Below are 25622 nucleotides of genomic sequence, written 5' to 3'. Positions count from 1 at the left end.
AGATGGACCTACACTTATTTTGCAAAAGCCCTTTTCCCCCTCTCACCACCCTTCTTCTTCCTCTCACGATTTCCTCTCGTGAGTTTTTACTGTGGAAGGGGCAACATTGGCTGCAGTAGCTAAGTTTGATCTCGGACATCTGGCCACACTGTCTCAGTACAAGCAGAGAGACTTAGAGCTAAGCCGCTGGTTGTCTTAGTACACCCACTGTTGACTCCATATTTGGTATTGCTTCTCTTCTCTCCCGTCCCTTTTATATGTCCTCAGATGTTTCCTTTGTCTGAATTTGAAGAAGATGATGTATTATTACTGTTTACATTTTAATCATGTTTTTGTTATGCTGCAAAGCACCCTACATGTCTCAGCCAAGGGAATGATTGCATTTACACATAAAGCTATTATAATAATTCCAATTTAAAATTTCACTGTACTTTGTACGTGACTTGAGCAAGACAAGCAGCAAAGGATTCCAGGCCACACTTAAGTATTTCTTTAACTATATTATCAGCAAGGAAGCGTGCTCTTGGTTGCTTACTTTTATATTTAACTAAAGAGTCTTTCAAGACTGCATTGGTTTTTTTCCCTGTGTCTGTTCTCAGATATCCTGGATTTCATTAAGAGTGTGGTAAGTACATTTTTCTCTCCCTTCTAAAATTTATTTTAATTTCAAGTAGATTTTACTGAGCAGATAATTTTTCATTATGCGGTCCAGATTCTTAACCACATTTTTATCTCCCAGCTGCTTCCAAGACTTCATACAAAATATTGTGCTGGTCTTGTATTCGCTGAAGTCAATGGGAGAAAGAGTGATTAGGCCTGTTAAGTATGAAGTGCATATGTTACAATCATACAACATTCCTTTGAGACCTTCTACTCTTGTTTGCATTTGTTCAGACAAGAAATCACACCCAGGCAAGTGTGCTGATACTGTGGTGAGCATTACAGCAACCTTGGTTTATTTTACTGCTCCCACTCCTCAGGACACACACAAAAATTCTCTGAAGGTGAAATGCAGAAAAGTAGTACAAAAGTAAGAAAGACAGCATTCAGATGAAGGCAGCCTATTCTTATTCATTATGTTAATGTTCTCTACAAAGACAAGTATAATCTCTGTGCACCAGGATTATATTCACAAAAGCCCAGTGCAATATTATATGTGAGAACTACCTTTGCATAGTGTCTAAACATACCACACATTCACAGACAGGCAGAAAACTTCTCTGTACTGGCCTTTTTCTCTTGTACAACTCAGTGGCCTTCCTGGAAACACACGCTCTAGCAGTGATGGACTCCAGAAGACAGAGAGAGGAAAGTCAGCATGTTCTTTTTAGATTCTTTCGGTGTCCTGCAATGTGAGTTCAAATCCCCATAAGGAACCGTAACATCACCATGTTTCACCTAGGATGTCAGCCCACCCCAACCTAATCCATCCCCAGTGCCTTCCCTCTGCCCAATTGTTCTCCCTCTTTCTCATTTCCCTGCTATTTCATCTGTCTGTTACAGGCTAATAGATGTTTCTTTCCTCTGGTACTTTATCAGGTAGGTGTTTCATGGTTCCCAGTACATATTAAGTCATTGCTTTAGTTGTTGGATGAGACCTTACTGCTTCCTGTTCTGTGGGGCTCAGAGTTGTTCCTCAATACAGTTTCCCCCTCAGTCTTTTTCAGAAGGAAAGGCTCATTTGTTCATTGCTTCTATTTAAAAAAAGAAAAGGAGTACTTGTGGCACCTTAGAGACTAACAATATTATTTGAGCATAAGCTTTCGTGAGCTTCAGTGGAAAATACAGTGGGGAGATTTATATGATATGATATAAATCTCCCCACTGTATTTTCCACTGAATGCATCCAATGAAGTGAGCTGTAGCTCACGAAAGCTTATGCTCAAATAATATTGTTAGTCTCTAAGGTGCCACAAGTCCTCCTTTTCTTTTTGCGAATACAGACTAACATGGCTGCTACTCTGAAACCTGCTTGTATTTAGGTTTTCTCCTACAGACATGACTTTCTTAGCTATATTAGCTGGCTATATTACAAGTATTCTCAAAACAAATTTGCATAGCTCATAAGAAATGGTTTCAAGCAAGTCTGCAACAATGTCCAAGATATAGGGCCCCTCACTGAAAGTTTTAATATTTAGTCCCATCTATAGAAGAGAAGGAACTATTTGCTAACTTGCATATAAATGGCTAGAGTACTGCATTTTTTTGGTGGGAGACAGCTGCTTTTCATTTCAAATTTTGTAAGCAAGCTATTTTTGTTTGGTCGAGCCTGGTCTATGTATTTGAGGACTTTCCATTGCCGAGGTTTTTTACCCTAACTTGTAGAGGTCTAGATAAGGGGAAGGAGGGAAGCAAGGCAAACTCTGCCATTAAATGGACTGGCATTTTTTCTGGAGTTGTTCTATGAGGAGCTACAGCAGACTAGTGTTTCCCAGGATGCAGCTGCTGAGCTTGATTACAGCTAATACAATAGAAGGTGAACTTGGTTTGTCTCAGTACAAGAGACCTGACACCAGCTGAGGGTCTCAGAAGAAGAGTAGGGCCAGAATGGAGTTGCCTAGAGAAGTAGAACCAGAGCTGAGTTTGTCCTGAGATGAGCCTGGATAACCTCAAGGTGCTCATAACTTTCTCCAGAAACTTATCAGGAACCTTATGTCACCATAGTACCAACTCAGTGATGCAGTTTCTGGGGGAGTGTTTATATTCAGAGTCTGACATTTTGATATTTTTATTTGATCATGTTTGATAAATTATATTTTTTTATTAACCACACAGAGTTGTTTCAGAAAAACTTCGCTCTATGTATGGAATGGGTAAGAAGGAGAGATAATATTACTCCTTACAGTGTGTACAGTATATCAGAATTTGGTCTAGAGCAGGAAAATCTGTAATTAAGAGTTCAACATAGACCATGGGGGGGGTGAACGTTTCCCCCCTACATCCAAAATCCACTTGGTGCACGGCAGTAAGGACTGGAGGAGGAGGGGGGAATGACGACGACTGTCAGGGAGCTAGGTATGGTTCATTAATTTTGTAGGCTGCACTGCACCATGCTAGACCCCAGTGAGAGCATCCTAGGGGCCAATCTAACTTTTGACAGCAATCTATAGTACTTAAGGGACCTGTGACAGGGTGCTAGGCAAAGGGTTGCTGATTCAGCCCTCTCTCACGCCAGCTCCCATTTAGCAGGATAGATCTGAACTGGCTGGAGATTGCCTCCCAATTAGGGCCTGTTTGTTACAGCTGCCGCCTAATTAGCATGTGGCTGTATAAAAGCCTCAGGGGAAGGAAACCAAGGTGGGAGCAGAAAGAAAGGGAAAAGGTGGGGAGTGGAAGCAGGGAGGTAGTGCTTCCCGCCTGCCTGTAGATGGTGAAGGGCGAACTGTACATGGCGAAATGGTGGTGGGAACAAGACTGTAAATAAACTGCACCTGTGGTTACTAACCCCAGGGTCTCAGAATGACTTTGTGAACTTAGAAAAGGCAGGAGCCAAGGGGGCCCTGCTGCGCTCTGCTACAGGACACGCACCATTTGAGGATTGACAGAGCAGAACTCCAATTCCCCACTGCTTCCTACACCTCTTTCCCTCCACCAGTATATTCCCTTGTCCTAGGAGATGACTGGTTCAGATGCCAGTACTGCCAGTTTTATACTAGCTGAGAGCTCCTTCCTGCCAAGGGAATTCTTAGCTGACCAACTACAGTCAAAATCCTAGTAGATTGCCTGAGCACTAAGGAGTTTGATCAAACATAAGAATCTGGCCTTTGATGTTTCTACCCTTCCCATCCAAGCATTATAGGCTTCTTCCTGCTCACTGGAAAATGGGTTTTCCCCAGATCAGCCAGATGATATCCAAAACATAATTATCTCATACCCACTCACCGCTATACATCTCCCTCAGCTGCAATATATGTTCCCAAGTGAGAACATACAGGTTTGGGGATGAATAGATCAATGGTGAAGCTCTTTGTGAAGATGAAAGAAGGCGTTTGCTTTGACAGCCTAGACAGTCATTCATGAGGTGACTGAATTGTTACATTAAAACCTGGGACTGGCCCCTCTACGCTGTAGTAATACAACATATTCCCATGTTCAGGATCCATGTTGGAGACTAAAGATGGTAGGCATGTTTCCAGCTGAACACTTTTTCCTGTGAGAAACACTGGTTCGACCTAAATGAGTATTCCAGGGGAACATACAGATTTCATCAAAATTTTCAGTGGAACCTTAACATTCAGCCAACGTTTGTATTAAAAATGTGTTTCACGCCAGTATTCATGCTTTTATATAAAAAAATGTTCCACATTTGAGCCATTAGTCAAAAGACTTTGACGCACTGCATAAATAGGATGGAGGAGCAATGCTGGGTTTTATTTATAAATAATGTCAATCTTACATCAACATTCTTTATAAGGGAAAGTATCTTTAAAAATCTGCATATTTGGGGCTTTATCTCCTAAAACATGAATGTGTCTGGTTATTATAAGCTTGCAGTCATAAATACAGAACAGAGAGCTCAGGAACTGGTGTGAGCAATAAAGAATTCAGTTACTGAAACAATCCATTCCTTTGGAAATGTATGTAATAATTAGATGACTGAACTGTTTTATATAAGCAGTAAGGCTGCAGGAAGAATTTTAACTACGTAGGAAATTACAGTTTTTCTTTTACAGTCACTCTGTGTTGGGGATCCTTGCTTTGTTCCACAAAGCAATAAAAGAAAAGATTTAAAACACAGGATTTTAATCAATATTTTTATTTAAACATGAAACATAAACCTAAAGAGCTTGAGTTTTACAGGGATGTATTGTAGCTGGAAGATGTGGAGTCTAACACACACACAAACCACCTTCCTTTAAAAATTAAATTTCATCTTACAATTTCCACCTGCTTGTTGGAAAAAAAAGCAAACTGTGTTAAGATCCCGGCTCCGAGGCTCGGTGGCCAAAGACCTTTCACCAGGAAGTGGTGCATTTAACACCTCTCAGAGAAGATTTCCAGCTCCCTCATTGTAAACTATTAGGGGATTGACACTGAAATGACTCTGAATCTCTGAAAGTGAAATTCACTTCACCTGCATGAAGTCACGATCACTGAGCTTTAAACATGTAAAAAATGCAGCAGTGGGAGGGCCGGGGAGGTCAAATCTACTCTACAACTGTGGTGTCAGGCCCGGAGTTTCTGCACAGTCCCCTCCCCTTCCTGCAGCTGCTACTTCTCCAGATTATTGACTGGAATAGCAACTGCAGTCCCTCAACACAACTTGCATGAAAAGCTAGGGCCTCTGTATGCTTTTCCCCCCATCAGCCTACTCCTAATTCAACCCTGCTTGCTGGCCTGCGCAGGGCTGACACAAGGCATCCCACTGAGCAGCTGCTTCTGGAGGCCTAGTCACTAAGCCTCAGTGCTTGCTCCCCGCACCCCCCACCCCCAAAAAAATTAACATTTAGGCCCTAATCCTGCATCACAGAAATCAGTGAGAGCTTTGTCATTGAGTTCAAAAAGTGTTAGATCAGAGCTTTAATTTCTAGGTCAGAATTCATGTGAACGACAGCCCCTCAAGGTGGCAAGAAGAAGAGAGATGCTTACATAGAGCCATAATCATGCTAACCCCCCTTTCCTGGGGTTTGGCAGTGGGGATTGCTCAAATGAAGACCTGAGATTTTAACACAGTTAAACTTTAGAATGTACATTTTATTGGTGCACATTTTCCCACTGTCAAAGGAATGTTATCAAATGACAATGTTTTCAAAACACCAGGGGTTAAATTTTAGGCTTGTCTACCTTGATGGGTTTTATAAATGTTGGATCAAGATTTTATGCTCAAAAAGTACATCTTTTTTTAAGTGTCAGATTCCATTTGCAATTTTTAAACATTTAAGTCCTATTGAAATCAGTGTCAAAAATCCCTCTGCCAGGGTGTTGCCCTTATTCAGGATGAGCAACTATAGGCAATAGAGGCCTACACTGGGCTGTTACATAATTTGAAATAATTTGGGGAAGCTTCAAAATTTTTGTAAGCGGAGGGTATATTTTAACACACAATAATTGTAACAATTAAATGGCACGTTCTTAATGTGACATTAAAGCTGCATAAAATAAAAAAGTCAGGAAATGCTTAAACCTAAGCTTCCAGCAGATTCATTAACTCATTCAGCCACATTGCACAGAACTCGTTATCTAGTCCAAGGGTGGCCAACCTGTGGCTCTGGAGCCCCATGCGGCTCTTCAGAAGTTAATATGCGGCTCCTTGTACAGGCACCGACTCCGGGGCTGGAGCTGCCAACTTTCCAGTGTGCCGGGGGCTGCTCACTGCTCAACCTCTGGCTCTGCCACAGGCCCTGCCCCCGCTCCACCACTTCCCACTCCCTCCCCCGAGCCTGTCATGCCCTCGCTGCTCCCTCTCCACATCCCCAGAGCCTCCTGCACACCACGAAACATCTGATCGGGAGGTGTGGAGAGGAAGGGGGAGGTGCTGCTCAGTGGGGCTGCCAGTGGGCGGGAGGCACTGGGAGAGGAGGGCGGGGAGCTGATCGGGGGCTGCTGGCTACTGTGGCTCTTTGGCAATGTACATTGGTAAATTCTAGCTCCTTCTCAGGCTCAAGTTGGCCACCCCTGGTCTAGTCCTTTTTTTCCCTTGTTAAAGTCTGCTGGCTGTGCCATATTTAATGGTATATAGAAGCTCTTTAAGATCCCAGATCATTCATAATAATAAATTGTAGGCTTAAAATTAGACAGGTAAATAGTTGTAAAGATGTTCTCCTTTACTTACCAGATAAGATCTAAATTCAAGTTCTTCTGTTTTCTTTATCCAGATACACCTGATGTGAGAAACATCAAAAGTAATTGAAAGAGTATTGCCTCCTGCTCCAAACGTTAGTGACATCAGGTACTGTCAGAGAAATGATTAATCCTCAACTCTGGACTTGGCACTTAAAATATTTCTCAGTCCTACTTTAACAGCTCCATGATATTCTGGGTTTCCATGGAACTCTTCATCACTATGCTGTTCACGTGCAGTTTAATAGAAGCCAAAAGTCAGCTCCCAAAGTCAATATTATGAGGAATGTATGCGACTTTTGCACTAAGAAGAGCACTTCCTGCTCTGCTTCCCAAACGCAATCTACGGTTCAAAGACAATTTTAGTAAATACATTTGTGTGCACTTTCTAGCTGGATTCTTGACATTTAAACTTTGACACGATAGCCTCCAGACAAAGTTCAAGCAGTTGATGTGCAGCCGATTCATGAGTCCCTGGAATCTTTACAGAGAAAGCCAGGATTTTTTTCTTACGTATTAGATTTCAGTCTCAGGGCCATGATTTCCTCTCATACAGCCTTGTTTTCTACTTAGTTTTACTGCACAAGTTTCTATTAGCTTGGAGCTTTCATACAACCTTGCCCCCAAAATGTGGAAATCTGATGACTTAATTCTTCAAACATCAATACAAGAGTATATGTGCACGCACACACGTGCTAGCTAGCAACATGCCTGTGGTGTTTTTTCCCATTACAAATGCTATATTTTAAGGTTTTGAAGTGGTGTGGGAACCTAAAAATTCAGTGAGGTCCTGATCCAAACCTTTGGATCAGGCCTTTAGAACAGAACGCTGGCATGCAAATACTGTGTACAACAGCAAACTTATATAACTATAACTATAACTATATATATATATATATTAAATACTAAAATCTTTGTGGTTTTCTTTTGAAGAGGGGGCACAAATCATCTCAGGTGACCTGTTTTAAAAAGTTTTTAAATGCACACGTCTACTACATATTGCTGATATTTGTCAAATGAGATTTTTTTTAAAAGGTGATAATTAACCACTAATAACTGATGATTGTTGTCTACAAGCACAAAAGGGACATGGTCAAGGCTATGAATGATGGCAATATGTCGAAGCTAATTAGCCCCAAATTTGAGCTGTGTATATCCCTTGCCTGCCTTGTTTCTGAGAGGAAGGATAGTTCAGTGGCTAAACCAATAGCCTAGGATTTAGACAGCCTGGATTCATGTTCCTGTGTGACTTTAACCAAGTCATTTCCAATCTATCCCTCAGTTCCCCATCTGTAAAAAAGGGAAGATAATGCTTTCTGTATTAGGGTTTTATACTGCTACTCATAACCACATAAAATCAGTGGCAACTTTCCTACCTCACAGGGGTGTTGTGATGATAAACATACTAAAGATTGTGAGGCACTAGGATACTATGGTACTGGGGACCATATGAGTACCTAAGATAGATATATCTTCACATAGAACCCTCCCAGCTGTTGATGGGAGAACAATGTTTAGATCCAGGGCCCTATACTTACTGTAATTAATAACACTGATGTGTTCCAGTGCTCTTCACACAATGAATAATAATTGTGTGCCCATTTTATAAACATTTCTATGGCACTTATTATATGAATATCAGTGCTGTAATGTGTTACTAATTTAGCTACAGCTAATCAGGGGAAAGATCTTGGAGTCATCGTGGATAGTTCTCTGAAGACGTCCACGCAGTATGCAGCGGCAGTCAAAAAAACAAATGGGATGTTAAGAATCATTTAAAAAGGGATAGAGAATAAGATGGAGAATATCTTATTGCCCTTATATAAATCCATGGTACGCCCACATCTGGAATACTGCGTACAGATGTGGTCCCCTCATCTCAAAAAAGATATACTGGCATTAGAAAAGGTTCAGAAAAGGGCAACTAAAATGATTAGGGATTTGGAATGGGTCCCATATGAGGAGAGATTAAAGAGGCTAGGACTTTTCAACTTGGAAAAGAGGAGACTTAGGGGGGATATGATCGAGCAGTGTTTCCCTAACTTGGGACGCCGCCTGTTCAGGGAAAGCCCCTGGTGGGCCGGGCCGGTTTGTTTACCTGCCGCGTCCGCAGGTTTGGCCGATCGCGGCTCCCACTGGCTGCGGTTCGCCGCTGCAGGGACGTACCAGCCACCGCTTCCTGCAACCGCCATTGACCTGTAATGGCAAACAGCGGCCAGTGGGAGCTGCGATCAGCCGAACTGGTGGACGCGGCAGATAAATAAACTGGCCGGGCTCGCCAGGGGCTTTCCCTGAACAAGTGGTGTCCCAAGTTTGGGAAACACTGTGATAGAGGTATATAAAATCATGAGTGGTGTGGAGAAAGTGAATAAGGAAAAGTTATTTACTTGTTCCCATAATATAAGAACTAGGGGCCACCAAATGAAATTAATGGGTAGCAGGTTTAAAACAAATAAAAGGAAGTTCTTCTTCACTCAGCACACAGTCAACCTGTGGAACTCCTTGCCTGAAGCTAAGACTATAACAGGATTTAAAAGAGAACTGGATAAATTCATGGAGGTTAAGTCCATTAATGGCTATTAGCCAGGATGGATAAGGAATGGTGTCCCTAGCCTCTGTTTGTCAGAGGGTGGAGATGGATGGCAGGAGAGAGATCACTAGATCATTACCTGTTAAGTTCACTCCCTCTGGGGCACCTGGCATTGGCCACTGTTGGTAGACAGGATACTGGGCTGGATGGACCTTTGGTCTGACCCAGTATGGCCGTTCTTATGTTCTAGGCACTGTGGGATTATTTAAGAATTGAAATTCAGCTTTACATTGAAACTTCTTGCTAGACCACTAACGTGGGTCTTTTGTAGCTTAATTTCTTTGGGTTTTATTATTGCAATTAAATATAAGTTAACACAGCAAAAGAATGGGAGGGCAAATTTTCAGCATGTTGTGAATATGTACCATACTGCAGAAGTTTCAAATGAATTCATGATGAGATATACCCCCAGGGCTAAAATGCTTACAAACAATAGAGTGAGTCACAGGATCACTGTGAAGTAGTTTAGGCCCAATACTTAGATTGTGTAAAGAGAAAATTACAAACCCAGTGTTTAGAAATGTTTTCTTTTCTTTCTGAATTTCCATACCATGTAATATTGTAGTTGACCATCCATGCTGTTCTTTCTAGGCATTTATAACTTGCTCACTATAGTTGTATCTGAACATGTTAATTTTGACAATGTAATTTTGTAGTAACATTTTTTCTTAAACTACCATTTAAAAATAGATAATACTTTGGGGTGGAATTTTAAAGAGCACTTAAGTAATTTAGGAGCACATGTCCCATTGGAAGCAAGTGAAACTTCAACTCCTAAGCCACCTAGGCACTTCTGAAAAATCACACTCATAATCCATCGATCACTAGTCACTTAAGGCCTGATCCTGCACAAGTGGACTGAATTAATTGGCACTACACCCATGTGCTAGAATTCACCCAAAGGGATTCATTTCAGCAGGTCCTAAATCATCAGTCTGTTAAGATAATGATTGTTCATATAAAACTAAATGCAGGGAGACCTGCAGGGGGCCAAAATAATATGGCAGCCTGAGCTCTGAGGTGATAGCAAAGTACTTTGACTCCACTGACCCCACTAAACCTACTAAACTCACCCCACCCTCACCACCAGCCAGAAAAAAGCACAGAATTGCAGAGGATATATTCTCCAAAAATCCACAAATTTAACGAGATTCATAGTTCCAAAGTCAGAAGATGCCAAGGAGCTGCCGGGGCTGCCGCCTAAGGGATGGTCTGAACTCTCAGCCTCTGAGAAGCTCCCCCACAGAAGGCCCTAGAAGGGGAGAACCTGACAGGGGGGCCACCAAGTTGGGCAGAGCACACCCTGACAGCGCGCCTGCCTTGCCAGAGGATCCGGTCACTGAGGAAGACAGTGCCATGCCTCAGGCAGATGGGGGGAGCGCTAGCTGGGACGCAGCGATGAACTTTTGCCGAGACCAGAGAGATGACCCCACGTGGAGACATATGTATGAGCAACTGGCCTGCATGGACAGGGTCCTGGTAGATGTTCAGCAGGCCGACCAGTGGCCGTGATTTGAGCTCACACAGGATCTACTCTACCAGGTCAAACCCGCAAACCATGGTCCCAGCTAGTGGTCCCATGGTGTCAGAGATGGGCCATGTTGAACTTGGCCCACAGCATCCCAGCGGCCAGCCACCTGGGTCTGGAGAAAACCCTAGCTTGAATTTTATCCCGTTTCTGCTGGCCCAGCATGCACTGAGACCCTGAAGATTACTGTGCCTCCTGCCCTGAGTGCCAGCTGGTGGCACTGCCTGGAGTACCAAGAGCTGCCACGGTCCCTCTCCCAGTAATAGGTATGCCCTTTGAACGGGTAGCTATGGACTTTGTGGCCCCCCTCACAAAGAGAGCCGCCAGATTGTGGTATATCCTCATGATGTTGGACTATGCAACCATCACCTGAGGTCATCACCCTGAGGAGTGCTACAGCCTGGACTGTAGCCTCCAAAATCCTAATGATCTTCACTTGGGTGGGCCTGTCCTGGGACATCCTCAGGGAGCAGGGCACAAACTTTACCTTCCGGCTATTCCAGGAGGTTTGCAACCTTGTCGAGATCAAGAGGCTGAGAACATCCATGTACCATCCCCAGACAGATAGATTGGTTGAGAGGTTCAACTGGACCCTAATGAGCATGCTCTGGAAGTTTCCCCCGAAGGAACTCCGCCACTGGGACCAACTTCTCCCTCCCCTATTGCTGGCTATTCGGGAAGTGCTGCAGGCATCCACGAAATTTTTTCCATTCCAGCTCCTTTATGGCCGTCAACCTTCAGGGGTGCTGGACCTGGTGGTAGAGACATGGGAGCAGACCCCACTCCGGGCTGAGGGAATACTCCAGTATGTTTTACAGCTGTGAGAATGCCTAACAAAGACCGGGACCCTTGTGAAGGAGAATCTTCAAACTGCCCAGTGGGCCCAAGAACAAGGGTACTACCCGGTCACCCATGAGTGGATCTTTGAACCAGGGGATTAAGTGCTTCTCCTGCTCCCCTCTGCCAAATCCAAGCTGTTAGCCCGCTGGCAGGGTCCATATGAGATACTCTCCTGGACGGGCCACATCAATTATGAGATTTGACAGCCACACAGCTGGAAAAAGTGACAGATTTATCTTGTTAATCTGCTGAAGCCCTGGCATGAGCAGGAAGGTTTATTGATCACCCCATAACCCCCTCCCCAAGCCAGAGCTGGAACCACAGGTGCCTTTAGAAGCAGAACCCAAAACCCCACAGGTTGGGGATAACCTCTCAGAGGAGCAACTAAAACAGGCCTTCCCCAAGACTTCCATGGCCTTCCCCAAGACTCCCAGACAGACTACCCAGATGTACCACACCATCATCACCAATCCTGGAGAGTAGTATGGAGTGAGTGGCAGAGCCCTATTGTTCTTGTCCCACGCCAGACAGTACCTGCAGATTTTGTATCGACTTCTGGAGGGTCAATGCAATATCCCGGTTTGATGCAGATCTGATGCCCAGAGTAGACAGGCTACTCGACCAGCTGGGGGAAGGCTACTCGACCAGTATATCATGACTTTTGATTTGACCAAAGGGTACTGGAAGATCCTGCCAGAGGCCCAGTCAAAGGAAAAGGAAACCCAATCAGATTCTTCTTCAAGAAACGCATTTTTAGGAGGCGCAAGTTGTGGGCATGAAAAGTAGTTCGTTTCAGCAGACCTTTTTTTGTTTCAACCAAAGAAAAGAAGAGGAGTGGAAATAACATTTGCTAAATATGTACCTTTTCAGATTAAAGACCAAATAAGTATCAGGAGGGATGTTTTATTTTATTTTATTCAATTGCTGGATTATTAATAACAGTGCACGCTGTGTATGCGCCCAAGAAAAAGCAAAGAAAAAAATTTTTATAGGACTTCTTTAAAATAATGCATGACTTTGAGGAAGGGGAAATTATACTTGGAGGATATTTCAATTGCACATTCACTTCTTATGGGAACAGATCTGACAAAAAAGACAAGGCACAGGGAAGCAGGTACAGCATTGACTTCTCTGCGCCAACAAATCAGTCTCTCAGACTGGCAGAAAGAATTGCACCCAGGGATTACACATTTTAGTCACATCCTCATCATTTATGAGACCAGATTTAATGTTACTGTCTAGATCTTTAATGAAGAAGACAAGATCTGCAAAAATTGACACTATTGCAAGGTCAGATCATGCACCAGTGGAAGTAACATTTGATAGCTGTGTTCTGAGTCCCAAAGATCACTTTATTGGAAAACGAACGGCTTGCTTCTGCCAGACAAAGATCACACTGCAACAATTAAGGACATTTGTTCAATGCTTTCAAATAAATGAGGAAAACAATATACAAAGAGGCCCTCTCTAGGAGGCTGGTAAAGCAGTAATTAAGGACTAGTTGATAAGCAGAGCTTCTTGGCTGAAAAAAAAAAGAACTCCGGGGGAAAAAAATATAACTGAAACAGGAGCTACAAAGCAGACATTTTATGACAAAGGAAATAAATGTGGTAAGCTGCTGACTTGAAAGCTTAAAGGAAGTCAAGAGCAATGTATTATTCCACTAGTTAAAAACAATCAGAAAAGGATAGTTCCACACCCTAATGGGATAATATTATTATATATTATATTAATATAATATTTATAATGTTTATTATAAAACCTCTATACCTCAGATTCTCAAAGCTCTGAAGTCATTCAAAAATATCTGGAAATATCAGGCTTGCCAAAGATAAACAAAATTGATAAAGAAACTTCAGGTAAATAAGTTACAAAAGAAAAAGGGCAAAGGCTATTATGAAAAGTGGTAAAACTCCAGAACCTGATAGCTTTCCAGCTGAATTTTACAAAGTATTTACAGAGGTAAATCCTTGAAGTGGTGCCTTCAATGCCATTCTAATGAGGAGGAAATGCCACAATTTATGAAAAAAGCTATTTGTTTTTTTCCCTAAAGCTGAAAATGACTTTTTTCTTTATTCAGCTCGTATAGATTCATATCACCGCTGAATTATGACAAAGATTTGAGCAAAAATACTAGCTTGCCAATTGCAGTCCATGATATCAGTTTATATAAACCCAGAACAAAGTGGATTCATTAAAGATATACAATTGTCAGACAATATTCGAAGAGTAAGTGGAAGCATCCATAATGCCAGATAAAAAAAATATAGATTTCTTTTATCACTTGGTGCAGAGAAAGCTTGATAGGACAGTGCCACTTTGTTTCAAGTCCTGTCCCCTGTGGAGATTGGCCTCTGTCATAAATACAAAGGGAAGGGTAAACTCCTTTAAAATCCCTCCTGGCCAGAGGAAAAACCCTTTCACCTGTAAAGGGTTAAGAAGCTAGGCTAGCCTCGCTGGCACCAGACCAAAACAACTAATGAGGAGACAAGATACTTTCAAAGCTGGAGGGGGGAGAAACAAAGGCTCTCTCTGTCTGTGTGATGGTTTTGCCAGGAACAGAAAGGAATGGAGTCTTAGAACTTAGTAAGTAATCTAGCTAGATATGCATTAGATTCTGTTTGTTTAAATGGCTGAGAAAATAAGCTGTGCTGAATGGAATGGATATTCCTGTTTTTGTGTCTTTTTGTAACTTAAGGTTTTGCCTAGAGGGATTCTCTATGTTTTGAATCTAATTACCCTGTAAGGTATTTACCATCCTGATTTTACAGAGGTGATTCTTTTACTTTTTCTTCTATTAAAATTCTTCTTTTAAGAACCTGATTGCTTTTTCATTGTTCTTAAGATCCAAGGGTTTGGGTCTGTGTTCACCTTTGCAAATTGGTGAGGATTTTTATCAAGCCTTCCCCAGGAAGGGGGGTGTAGGGTTTGGGGAGGATTTGGGGGGGAAAGACATTTCTAAGCGGGCTCTTTCCTGGTTATATATTTGTTAGACGCTTGGTGGTGGCAGCAGTAAAGTCCAAGGGCAAAAGGTAAAATAGTTTGTACCTTGGGGAAGTTTTAACCTAAGCTGGTAAAAATAAGCTGAGGGGGTTTTCATGCATGTCCCCACATCTGAACCCTAGAGTTCAGAGTGGGGAAGGAACCTTGACAGCCTCCAATTCCTTAAATGAATAACTGCTCTTTCCACCAGTCCCAAAGACGGTATGGGGTTAAATCTCTCCTGTTTGAATTAGAGAGGGACTAGGCAGGGATCTCCATTGACTCCTTTACTTTTTGCCATGGCCATGGCACCTTTTGCACAGAGGATAAGAACAATGAATCTATCACAGGAATAAAAGTTGCAGGACCACATCAAAAATATATGTTTATGCAGAGAATGCCATACTATTTGTATCTAAAACAATTATTTCTCTAATGTTAGTATCTAAAGAAATCCATGAGTGTAGGAAAGCATCTGGATTTAAAGGAAACTATGCCAAATCTTAAATGCTAGCTATAAATTTACTAGACTCTGAGAAGTCATTCCTCCAGAAAACATTTTGGGTACAAATGGGCAACAAATTCCATGAGTTATCGGGGAATTCAAATCTCAAACAACCTAGAAGAGTGCTATGATTTAAATATCAAGTTCCTACTTCAGCAAATGAAAAAAAGATCAGGATCGTGGGGAGAAGTATGCAATTTCTTGGTTAGGAAGCATAGTGATGATCAAAATGAACATTTTTGCCAAGGATATCTTTCTTGTTTCAAAATCTTCCTGTAATCATCCAAGATAAAACCCTAGCAGGACTACAGAAGATGTTAGACTTTATATGGAATAAGAAGAGACCAAGAGTGAGTGCAGATACTTTGAACAAAAAAATTATGTTAAGTGTGAACATTACTAGGCTACCATGGATTAATACATAACAATAAAAATCATACCCTGCAGAAATTTATACACATCTCTTAGCAAAGGTTTGGGATAGAACTAGAGATAAAATAAGTTCTTGTCCCTTGACAATGACACCCATTGCAAACGATCCTGATAATTACCTGAATCACAAAGCTTTAGAGACTGGGAAAATCATGGAATACAAATGGCTGGCCAGTTATTCAGCAGAGAAAGTTTTCTAACTTATTTAGAAATCAAAACTAACTTTAACTGGCCCATTCACTCATGATACCAATACTTTCAAGTTAGGCTTTATGTTTATCATCTTTCTAGAAAAGCTATTTTATACAGAAAGCTAACGTTAGACAGCTGCAGTGGCACAGTGGGAGTTCTGTTGGAGGAGAAGGTATTTACTAACAGGACTTAGGTGAGAAGGCAATGACAGATACAGAGGCAGCAGTGGTCTTGACCCAAGCAGTGGAAGAGACAATGAAGATGATTGGATGTGGAATCTGTGGCATGTACATTATCCTAAAGGTGGTGCCTGAAAAGAGTTTCATCTGCATGAAGTGCCACCTGATAGAGCTGATCGAAGAAAAGATCTGAGGATTGGAGATACAGGTGGAAACTCTGGTTGAGTTTAGAAGGGGGTTCAAGCGGATGATGGAGCAAAGACATGAGGAGGCTGAAGGGAAAAGCTCAGACTTGCAGACGGAAGCAGGACCAAAGAATTCTGAGGGTGAGGAAAGTGGACAGTGGAATCATGTGATTAAGAGAACCAGGCAGAGGAAAAGACACACTAGTGAAGGAGAAATAGAGCTCAGAAACAGGTTTGCGGAGTTGGAAAATGAAGAGGGGGCACACCTGATGGTCACTGAAGGTGAGAGGGCAAGGAAGAAGAGAAGAGCAGCTAGTCCTATAGGAAGAAGGGAAGAGTCAATGGAGATAACAACACCAAATATGAGCCCCAGGAAGATACGGAATGGGTTGCAGAGGATTGCAAGGGACAATAGAAATCGAGAGGACTTGCAGCCAGAGGGAACAGGGGATAGACCGGAAAATTGCACCATCACCAGGAAAAGGCAGGTCTATGTGACTGTGGACTCCTTACTGAGAAGAATAGACAGGCCTGTAACCAGAGCTGATCCAGAGAACAGAAGGGTGTGCTGTCTGCTAGGTGCTAAGATACGGGATGTGGACCTGAGGCTGAAGAGGATCCTAACGGGAGCGGGAAAGAATCCACTGATTGTCCTTCATGTGGGAACAAATGATACGGCTAGATTCTTGCTGGAACGTATCAAGGGAGACTATGCCAGACTGGGGAAGATGCTTAAGGAAGTGGAGGATCAGGTGATCTTCAGTGGGATTCTGCCTGTTCCTAGAAAAGGGCAACAAAGGTGTGACAAGATTATGATGATCAACAGATGGCTCAGGCAGTAGTGCTATAAGGAGGGCTTTGGGATGTATGGCCACTGGGAAGCATTCATGGACAGAGGACTGTTCTCTCAGGATGGACTTCACCTGAGTAGGGAGGGAAATAGACTTCTAGGATGGAGGCTGGCACAACTGATTAAGAGAGCTTTAAATTAGAAATCTGGGGGAGATGGTTGGGAGATGTCCAGGTAATCTCCACGCTGGATTTTAACATTCAGAGGGAAGAAAACGAAGCAAGAAAGGATACAGCCGTGGGCAGAAGAATGGACACAGGGAGGAAAGATAGTGTAGATACTGGTCTAATAGGTGATACTGGCAGTAGAATGTCTGTGCCTAATCAGGCAAAGAATATGAGAGAAGCCAAACAGCAAAAATTAAGATGTTTGTACACCAATGCAAGGAGCGTAGGTAAAAAAAATGGAGGAACTAGAGCTATTGGTGCAGGAAGTGAAACCAGATATTATAGGGGTAACAGAAACATGGTGGAATAGTTGTCACGACTGGAGTACAGGTATTGAAGGGTATGTGCTGTTTAGGAAAGACAGAAATAAAGGCAAAGGTGGTGGAGTAGCATTGCATATCAATGATGAGGTAGACTGTAAAAAAATAAGAAGTGGTAGAATGGGTAAGACAGAGTCTGTCTGGGCAAAAATCACATTGGGAAAGAAAGCTACTACAGCCTCCTCTGGGGTAGTGCTTGGGGTGTGCTATAGACTGCCGGGATCCAATCTGGATATGGAGAAAGACCTCTTTTAATGAAGTAAATACTAATGGGAATTGTGTGATCATGGGAGACTTTAACTTCCCAGATATAGACTGGAGGACAAGTGCTAGTAATAATAATAGGGCTCAGATTTTCCTGGATGCAATAGCTGATGGATTCCTTCACCAAGTAGTTGCTGAACTAACAAGAGGGGATGCCATTTTACATTTGGTTTTGGTGAGTAGTGAGGACCTCATAAAAGAAATGGTTGTAGGGGACAACCTTGGTTCGAGCAATCGTGAGCTAATTCAGTTCAAACTAAATGGAAGGATAAACAAAAATAGACCTGTGACTAGGATTTTTGATTTCAAAAGGGCTAACTTTCAAAAATTAAGGAAATTAGTTAGGGCAGTGGATTGGACTGAAGAACTTGTGGATCTAACGGCAGAGAAGACCTGGAATTACTTCAAGTCAAGGTTACAGAAACTATCAGAAGCCTGCATCCCAAGAAAGGGGAAAAAATTCATAGGCAGGAGCTGTAGACCACCCTGGATGAGCAAGCATCTCAGAGAGGTGATTAAGAAAAAGCAGAAAGCCTAAAAGGAGTGGAAGATGGGAGGGATCAGCAAGGAAAGCTACCTTATTGTGGTCAGAACATGTAGGAATAAAGTGAGAAAGGCCAAAAGCCATGTAGAGTTGGACCTTGCAAAGGGAATTAAAACCAATAGTAAAAGGTTCTAGAGCCATATAAATAAGAAGAAAACAAAGAAAGAAGAAGTGGGACCGCTAAACACTGAGGATGGAGTGGAGGTTAAGGATAATTTAGGCATGGCCAAATATCTAAACAAATACTTTGCCTCAGTCTTTAATGAGGCTAATACGGAGCTTAGGAATAATGGTAGGATGACAAATGGGAATTAGGATATGGAGGTAAATATTACCACATCCGAGACAGAAGCCAAATGCAACTAAATTGGGGGGCCCGGATAATCTTCATCCAAGAATATTAAAGGAACTGGCACATGAAATTGTAAGCCCATTAGCAAAAAAATTTAATGAATCTGTAAACTCAGGGGTTGTACCATGTGCCTGGAGAAGTGCTAACATAGGTCCTATTTTTAAGAAAGGGGAAAAAAAGTGATCCGGGTAACTACAGGCCTGTTAGTTTGACATCTGTAGTATGCAAGGTCTTGGAAAAAATTTTGAAGGAGAAAGTAGTTAAGGACATTGAGGTCAATGGCAATTGGGACAAAATACAACGTGGTTTTACAAAAGGTAGTTCATGCCAAACCAACCCAATCTCCTTCTTTGAGAAGGTAACAGATTTTTTAGACAAAGGAAACGCAGTGGATAGTGAGTTTGTGTGTGTGGTTTTTGGGAGGGGGGTGAGGGGGTGAGAGAACCTGGATTTGTGCAGGAAATGGCCCAACTTGATTATCATGCACATTGTGTAGAGAGTTGTCACTTTGGATGGGCTATTACCAGCAGGAGAGTGAATTTGTGTGGGGGGGTGGAGGGTGAGAAAACCTGGATTTGTGCTGGAAGTGGCCCAACTTGATGATCACTTTAGATAAGCTATTACCAGCAGGACAGTGGGGTGGGAGGAGGTATTGTTTCATATTCTCTGTGTGTATATAAAGTCTGCTGCAGTTTCCACGCTATGCATCCGATGAAGTGAGCTGTAGCTCACGAAAGCTCATGCTCAAATAAATTGGTTAGTCTCTAAGGTGCCACAAGTACTCCTTTTCTTTTTGCAAATACAGACTAACACGGCTGTTACTCTGAAAGCAGTGGATCTAATTTACCTCAATTTCAGTAAGGCATTTGATACGGTTCCACATGGGGAATTACTAGCTAAATTGGAAAAGATGGGGATCAATATGAAAACTGAAAGGTGGATAAGGAACTGGTTAAAGGGGAGACTACAATGGGTCATACTGAAAGGTGAGCTGTCAGGCTGGAAGGAAGTTACTAGTGGAGTTCCTCAGGGATCGGTTTTGGGACCAATCTTATTTAATCTTTTTATTACTGACCTTGGCATAAAATGTGGGAATGTGCTAATAAAGTTTGTGGATGAAATGAAGTTGGGAGGTATTGCCAATACAGAGAGGGACCGGGATATCATACAGGAAGCTCTGGATGACCTTGTAAACTGGAGTAATAGTAATAGGATGAAATTTAATAGTGAAAAGTGCAAGGTCATGCATTTAGGGATTAATAACAAGAATTTTTGTTATAAACTGGGGACGCATCACTTGGAAGTAAGAGAGGAGGAGAAGGACCTCGGAGTATTGGTTGATCACAGGATGACTATGAGCCGCCAATGTGATATGGCTGTGAAAAAAGCTAAGGCGGTCTTGGGATGCATCAGGCAAGATATTTCCAGTAGAGATAAGTGTTAGTACCGTTATACAAGGCACTGGAGAGACCTCATCTGGAATACTGTGTGCAGTTCTGATCTACCATGTTTAAGAAGGATGAATTCAAACAGGTACAGAGATGGACTACTAGGATGATCCGAGAAATGGAAAACCTGTCTTATGAAAGGAGACTCAAAGAGCTTGGCTTGTTTAGCCTAACCAAAAGAAGGCTGAGAGGAGATATGATTGCTCTCTATAAATATATCAGAGGGATAAATACCAGGGAGAGAGAGGAATTATTTAAGCTCAGTACCAATGTGGACACAAGAACAAAAGGATATAAACTGGCCATCAGGAAGTTTAGATTTGAAATTAGACAAAGGTTTCTAACCATCAGAGGAGTGAAGTTCTGGAATAGCCTTCCAAAGGGAGCAGTGGAGGCAAAAGACATATCTGGCTTCAAGATTAAGCTTGATAAGTTTATGGAGGGGATGTTATGATGGGATAGCCTAATTTTGGCAATTAATTAATCTTTGACTATTACCAGTAAATATGCCCAATGGCCTGGGATGGGACACTAGATAGGGTGGGATCTGAGTTACTACAGAGAATTCTTTCCTGGGTGTCTGGCTGGTGAGTCTTGCCCACATGCTCAGGGTTTAGCTGATCGCCATATTTGGGGTCGGGAAGGAATTTTCCTCCAGGGCAGATTGGCAGAGGCCCTGTGGGTTTTTTGCCTTCCTCTGCAGCGTGGGGTACAGGTCACTTGCTGGAGGATTCTCTGCACCCTGAATTCTTTAAACCATGAGTTGAGGACTTCAATAGCTCAGACATAGGTCAGAGGTTTGTTACAGGAGAGGGTGGATGAGATTCTGTGGCCTGCGTTTTGCAGGAGGTCAGACTAGATGATCATAATGGTCCTTCTGACCTTAAAGTCTATGAGTCCATGAGTCTACATTCAAGTTAGGCATTATGTTTGTCATCTTTCTAGAAAAGCTATTTTATACAGAAAGCTAACATTAGTAGAAGTGATTGTGTCCAGTCAATTAGTAAATGAAACAATAACTAATTTTTATCAGTCTTTACAGACAACTTTCTTAACAAAAAAAGTCTATATATGAGCTACTAGGAAAAGATTATCCCAGAAGATTGGGGTTTGATCTGGAAAAGCAGATCAGCAATTTCAGTCTGTAGTGCAATTAAAGAAATGTTTTTAAGATACTGTTTCAATGGTACCTCACACAAATCATGTTAAAAATACAGAGAGAAGTTGAGCCAAAGCTCTAGTGTGATGCTGTGATGTAGATGTGTTAGACTCAGTTAACCCTGGAACAAGTAAGAATAAAAATGACCTGACCAATACAGTCATGTCAGTTGGTGTGCTGGGGTGATCTTTTTTTTAAATGCTGATGTTTTTATACTAGCAAAAGCCCTACTGTAGACTCAGTTATAAAGATGCTTCTGCTGGTATAGCTTACTTTGTTTGGTTCAATAGGTACAAGCTATACTGGCAAGAGCCCTCTTTTGCCAGAATAAGCTGTATGTACACTAGGAGGGTTTTGCTGGCATAGCTGAAACCTTTCCTAGCATAGACAAGGCCTAACAATTTCTTCAGCAACAGAATGACCATGAATTTCTCTGATCTCAAAAGCACCTTATGCAAGTTTTAAAGTCCCACTGATACTTCTTGGGAACAGATCCACTATGAAGGCAGCCCAAAAGGCAAATGTTCCCAGCTCTTTGAAGCACATTATTCTAATCCCAAAAGCAGAACTTCAGAAAACTGGCCTATGCAGAATGTGCTTGAACTTAAACTGCAAATTCCGGTACCTCTTTTCTGATTTGTCTACCCCATTCACAGCTCTCTTTGTAAATAGGTGTTCTATTTGGAGCCAGCATAGAAGGACATGCAGACACAGAGGAGCTCATTTAAGCACAGCTAGCTGCAGCAGAAATCTTTATTATTCTGGCAGCAAAACTGAAAACAACATGAAAGTGATGCTTTGCACTGGGGATGGGGGAGTGCTCAAACATTTAAAGGGATAGGTCAGCACAATAAGATTAGTGGTAAAACAAAGATTTAAAGGGGCAGGAGAGGCAGGGAATCAGATAAATGTGGCTGTGTCCAGGTCCATAAATATCACACTGAAGTTTATTCCAGAAATAAAAGATGTAAAAATTGAAATTAGTTTTGGAGTGAAACTGAAGCCAAACTAATATCTAAGAAAAGAATAATATTTATATTTTCTTCAAAATATCCCCAGTAGGAAGGTATCTCATATAAAAGAAACCACTAATTTCAGCAGAATGTCAAAGCACATCTAAAGACCAAAATAGGTGCTCCCTCTCTTGGCAAGAAATAGGTATTGATAAAATCCTGGCTAAAATACAATAAAACAGATTCCCTTCTGCAAAGCTCAGCCAGTGGTAATGTAAGACATACACAAAAGGGAGTGCTATGATCTCACATTGATAACTAAAGTTTTCACAATGGTTGAAGTATTTGGAACCTCACCCATTCCCCTTCCCCCAGTTTTTGCCTGAGGTTATACTTTCTCGATGCTCCCTACCCTGGCTGGGTGGGGTTGTTGTAGTATAGGGGCAGACAATTTAGTTTGAGCGCCATTTCATACAAACCACTGAGTCTCTGTCTGCACTGCATTACAGGTGTCTGCCATAAATTTATGCTTTGATTATTGCCTAAATATAAAATGGTTCAAAGTTCTAGGAATATGTGGTTACAGAAAATAAGTTGCAGTTTGTTGTTTTACTCTGTTAAGCCAGGCCTTTAATACTAGATGAAGGAGCAGAAAAGCTTAAACCATGTGACTTACTGTTAGGCTATTGAATCAAGTTGTCCAGCCATGTTAAACTGTGTTTGAGACATTTTAGCTTAAGTTCTGTTTCATACAAACCCCTAACTCACTCTCTGCTCTGCATTACAGGTGTTCGTACTGTCTGAAGTCATAAAGACTCCTATGCCTTCTGTCATAAATATAAAGAGAAGGGTAAACACCTTTAAAATCCCTCCTGGCCAGAGGAAAAACCCTTTCACCTGTAAAGGGTTAAGAAGCTAAGACAACTTCGCTGGCACCTGACCAAAAGGACCAATGAGGAGACAAGCTATTTTCAAAGCTGGAGGGGGGAGAAACAAAGGCTCTCTCTGTCTGTGTGATGCTTTTGCTGGGAACAGAAAAGGAATGGAGTCTTAGAACTTAGTAAGTAATCTAGCTAGATATGCGTTAGATTCTGTTTTGTTTAAATGGCTGATAAAATAGCGGTGCTGAATGGAATGGATATTCCTGTTTTTGTGTCTTTTTGTAACTTAAGGTTTTGCCTAGAGGGATTCTCTATGCTTTGAATCTGATTACCCTGTAAGGTATTTACCATCCTGATTTTACAGAGGTGATTCTTTTATTTTTTTTCTTTAATTATTCTTCTTTTAAGAACCTGATTGCTTTTTCATTGTTCTTAAGATCCAAGGGTTTGGGTCTGTGTTCACCTATGCAAATTGGTGAAGATTTTTATCAAGCCTTCCCCAGGAAAGGGGGTGTAGGGTTTGGGCAGGATTTTGGGGGGAGAGACATTTCCAAGTGTGCTCTTTTCCGGTTATATATCTGTTAGATGCTTGGTGGTGGCAGCAATAAAGTCCAAGAGCAAAAGGTAAAATAGTTTGTACCTTGGGGAAGTTTTAACCTAAGCTGGTAAAAATAAGCTGAGGGGGTTTTCATGCAGGTCCCCACATCTGTACCCTAGAGTTCAGAGCGGGGAAGGAACCTTGACACCTTCAATGAACAGAATTTGTGTTGCAAGTGTCACAGTAACTGTACGTCTGGCATCATGCACTAAGGGTTTGGCTACACTTGCGAGTTTCCGCGCAATAAAGGATCCCCGGGTGCACTAGCTCACCACCCACCCACACTGGCAAGGCACGTAGAACGCTCTGACTCCACGGCTACAGCACTGCTGGTACTCCACCTTGGCGAGTGGAATAACGTTTGCTGTGCCCTCGCTGGAGCGCCGCTGTGCCAGTGTGAACAAGGTGTTGGTTTACTGCGCTCTGATCAGCCTCCAGAAAAGTCCCATAATCCCCTTAAGTCAAGTAGCCACTCTTGTCATTGTTTGGAATTGGCTGTAGGAATGCGGAAATGCCCTTTGAAAGCTCCGTTTCTGACAGCCGGCTGCTTATCTGCTCCGAGTCAAAGCAACCATTAGTGTGGAATGCTGTGTGTGAGAGAGAGAGGCGGGGGGTAGCAAACTTGAATTAAACATGAAGGAGGTATCCTTAGTCCTGCTATGTGAAGTGGCATCGTCTAGTCACAAACAAAGGTTTGTCAGGAGCAATTTTATTTTATGAAGCATCAGAGAGCCAGTTTGTGGATTATCTCCAATTCCTTTCCCTCAAAACCAAACCAAACATACATGCACAAAGACCAGGCAGAGTAATAGGTAACATGCAAGCCAGCTGGAAGGGGAACATAAAAGGAAGTCCAGAAAATGTTTCTATGCTAAATTAAGGTATGTTTTTTAAATAACATTTTCCTCCTTCATTTAGAAATCCTCTTAAACCAAATTTTGCTGACTTTGAAAGAAAAGAGCAAGGCTTTCTATTTGTGTAAATACTTAAGCAGAAAAAATGCTTCACAGGGGAAAAAAGATTGTCATAGAAATCATAAATCTTTAAGAAACTTCTATATTGTACCGTGGTTAGAATGTTAAGTACCACCTGAGAATCTATAGGTCTCATTCTTCATCCCTACAGCTTTGCAGGCAAATTTCCCACCAATGTCAAAGTGTAAGGATTTTTTCCTTCTTCATAATGTTGGCTTCACTGAGCCACACTGTAGCAGTTGTATCTGGCCCCAAAGCTACAAAACTTTATTTTAAGCAGTGCTTGACAACTAAGGGATTGCACATCCTACTGACCAAGTGTATTAATCCCATACATAATTAATCATACATAATTAATCTGCACGGGAATCCCTCAGTGCTAAGCCCAGTCTATTCCCCACAACAGCTTCATGCAGTTGGTTGCAGTACAGTTTTCTCTAGAACCTTTATTCCTTCAACATTTTGCAGAGCGTGCCATAAATGACACAAAGCATTCAGCTCCGGGGAAACTCAGTGCCATCATTGGATCTGTGAGAGCCTCTTTCCAGCTGGAGCTGCACTCAGTTCTGTGAAACAATGATTCCATACCATTGAGCTGCTGCTCCTTCTAGAGAGCTTGACACTGGGAATGACTCAAGTCATCCCTTCACAGAAGACAGCCAGGGCAGATTTTCACAGGTGGTCTGGTTGTTAGGTACTTCCTGAACAGATAGCGGGGAATTGATCCTGCCTGTTCTGCTCCTGGCAGGCACCAAATAATATCAAAGCAGACAGTCAGAGTCAGGTCACCATGACTGGCCATTTTCAAGTACTGCTTTAAAAGATTTTATAGCCATGTAGCTAGGCACAGAGCTCCTACCGTGTGGCTCTGTGATGACCATAAGTTCAGCAAACAAGTA

General features: G+C 42.1%; 1 long non-coding RNA gene across 1 annotated transcript; it reads left to right on the top strand.

Annotated features, from left to right (window-relative positions):
• Window positions 1-566: 566 nt before the first annotated feature.
• On the top strand, window positions 567-23140 carry LOC311516728. Its single transcript, XR_014710495.1, has 3 exons — window positions 567-625; window positions 6816-6889; window positions 23058-23140. It is a non-coding gene; the product is annotated as an uncharacterized lncRNA (long non-coding RNA).
• The last annotated feature ends 2482 nt before the right edge of the window (window positions 23141-25622 follow it).

This window comes from Lepidochelys olivacea (genome assembly GCF_965140295.1).
Source record: "Lepidochelys olivacea isolate rLepOli2 genome assembly, chromosome: 2".
NCBI lineage: Eukaryota > Metazoa > Chordata > Testudines > Cheloniidae > Lepidochelys > Lepidochelys olivacea.
The sequence above is the reverse complement of the archived record's forward strand: the minus strand, read 5'-3'. Positions and strand labels throughout refer to the sequence as shown.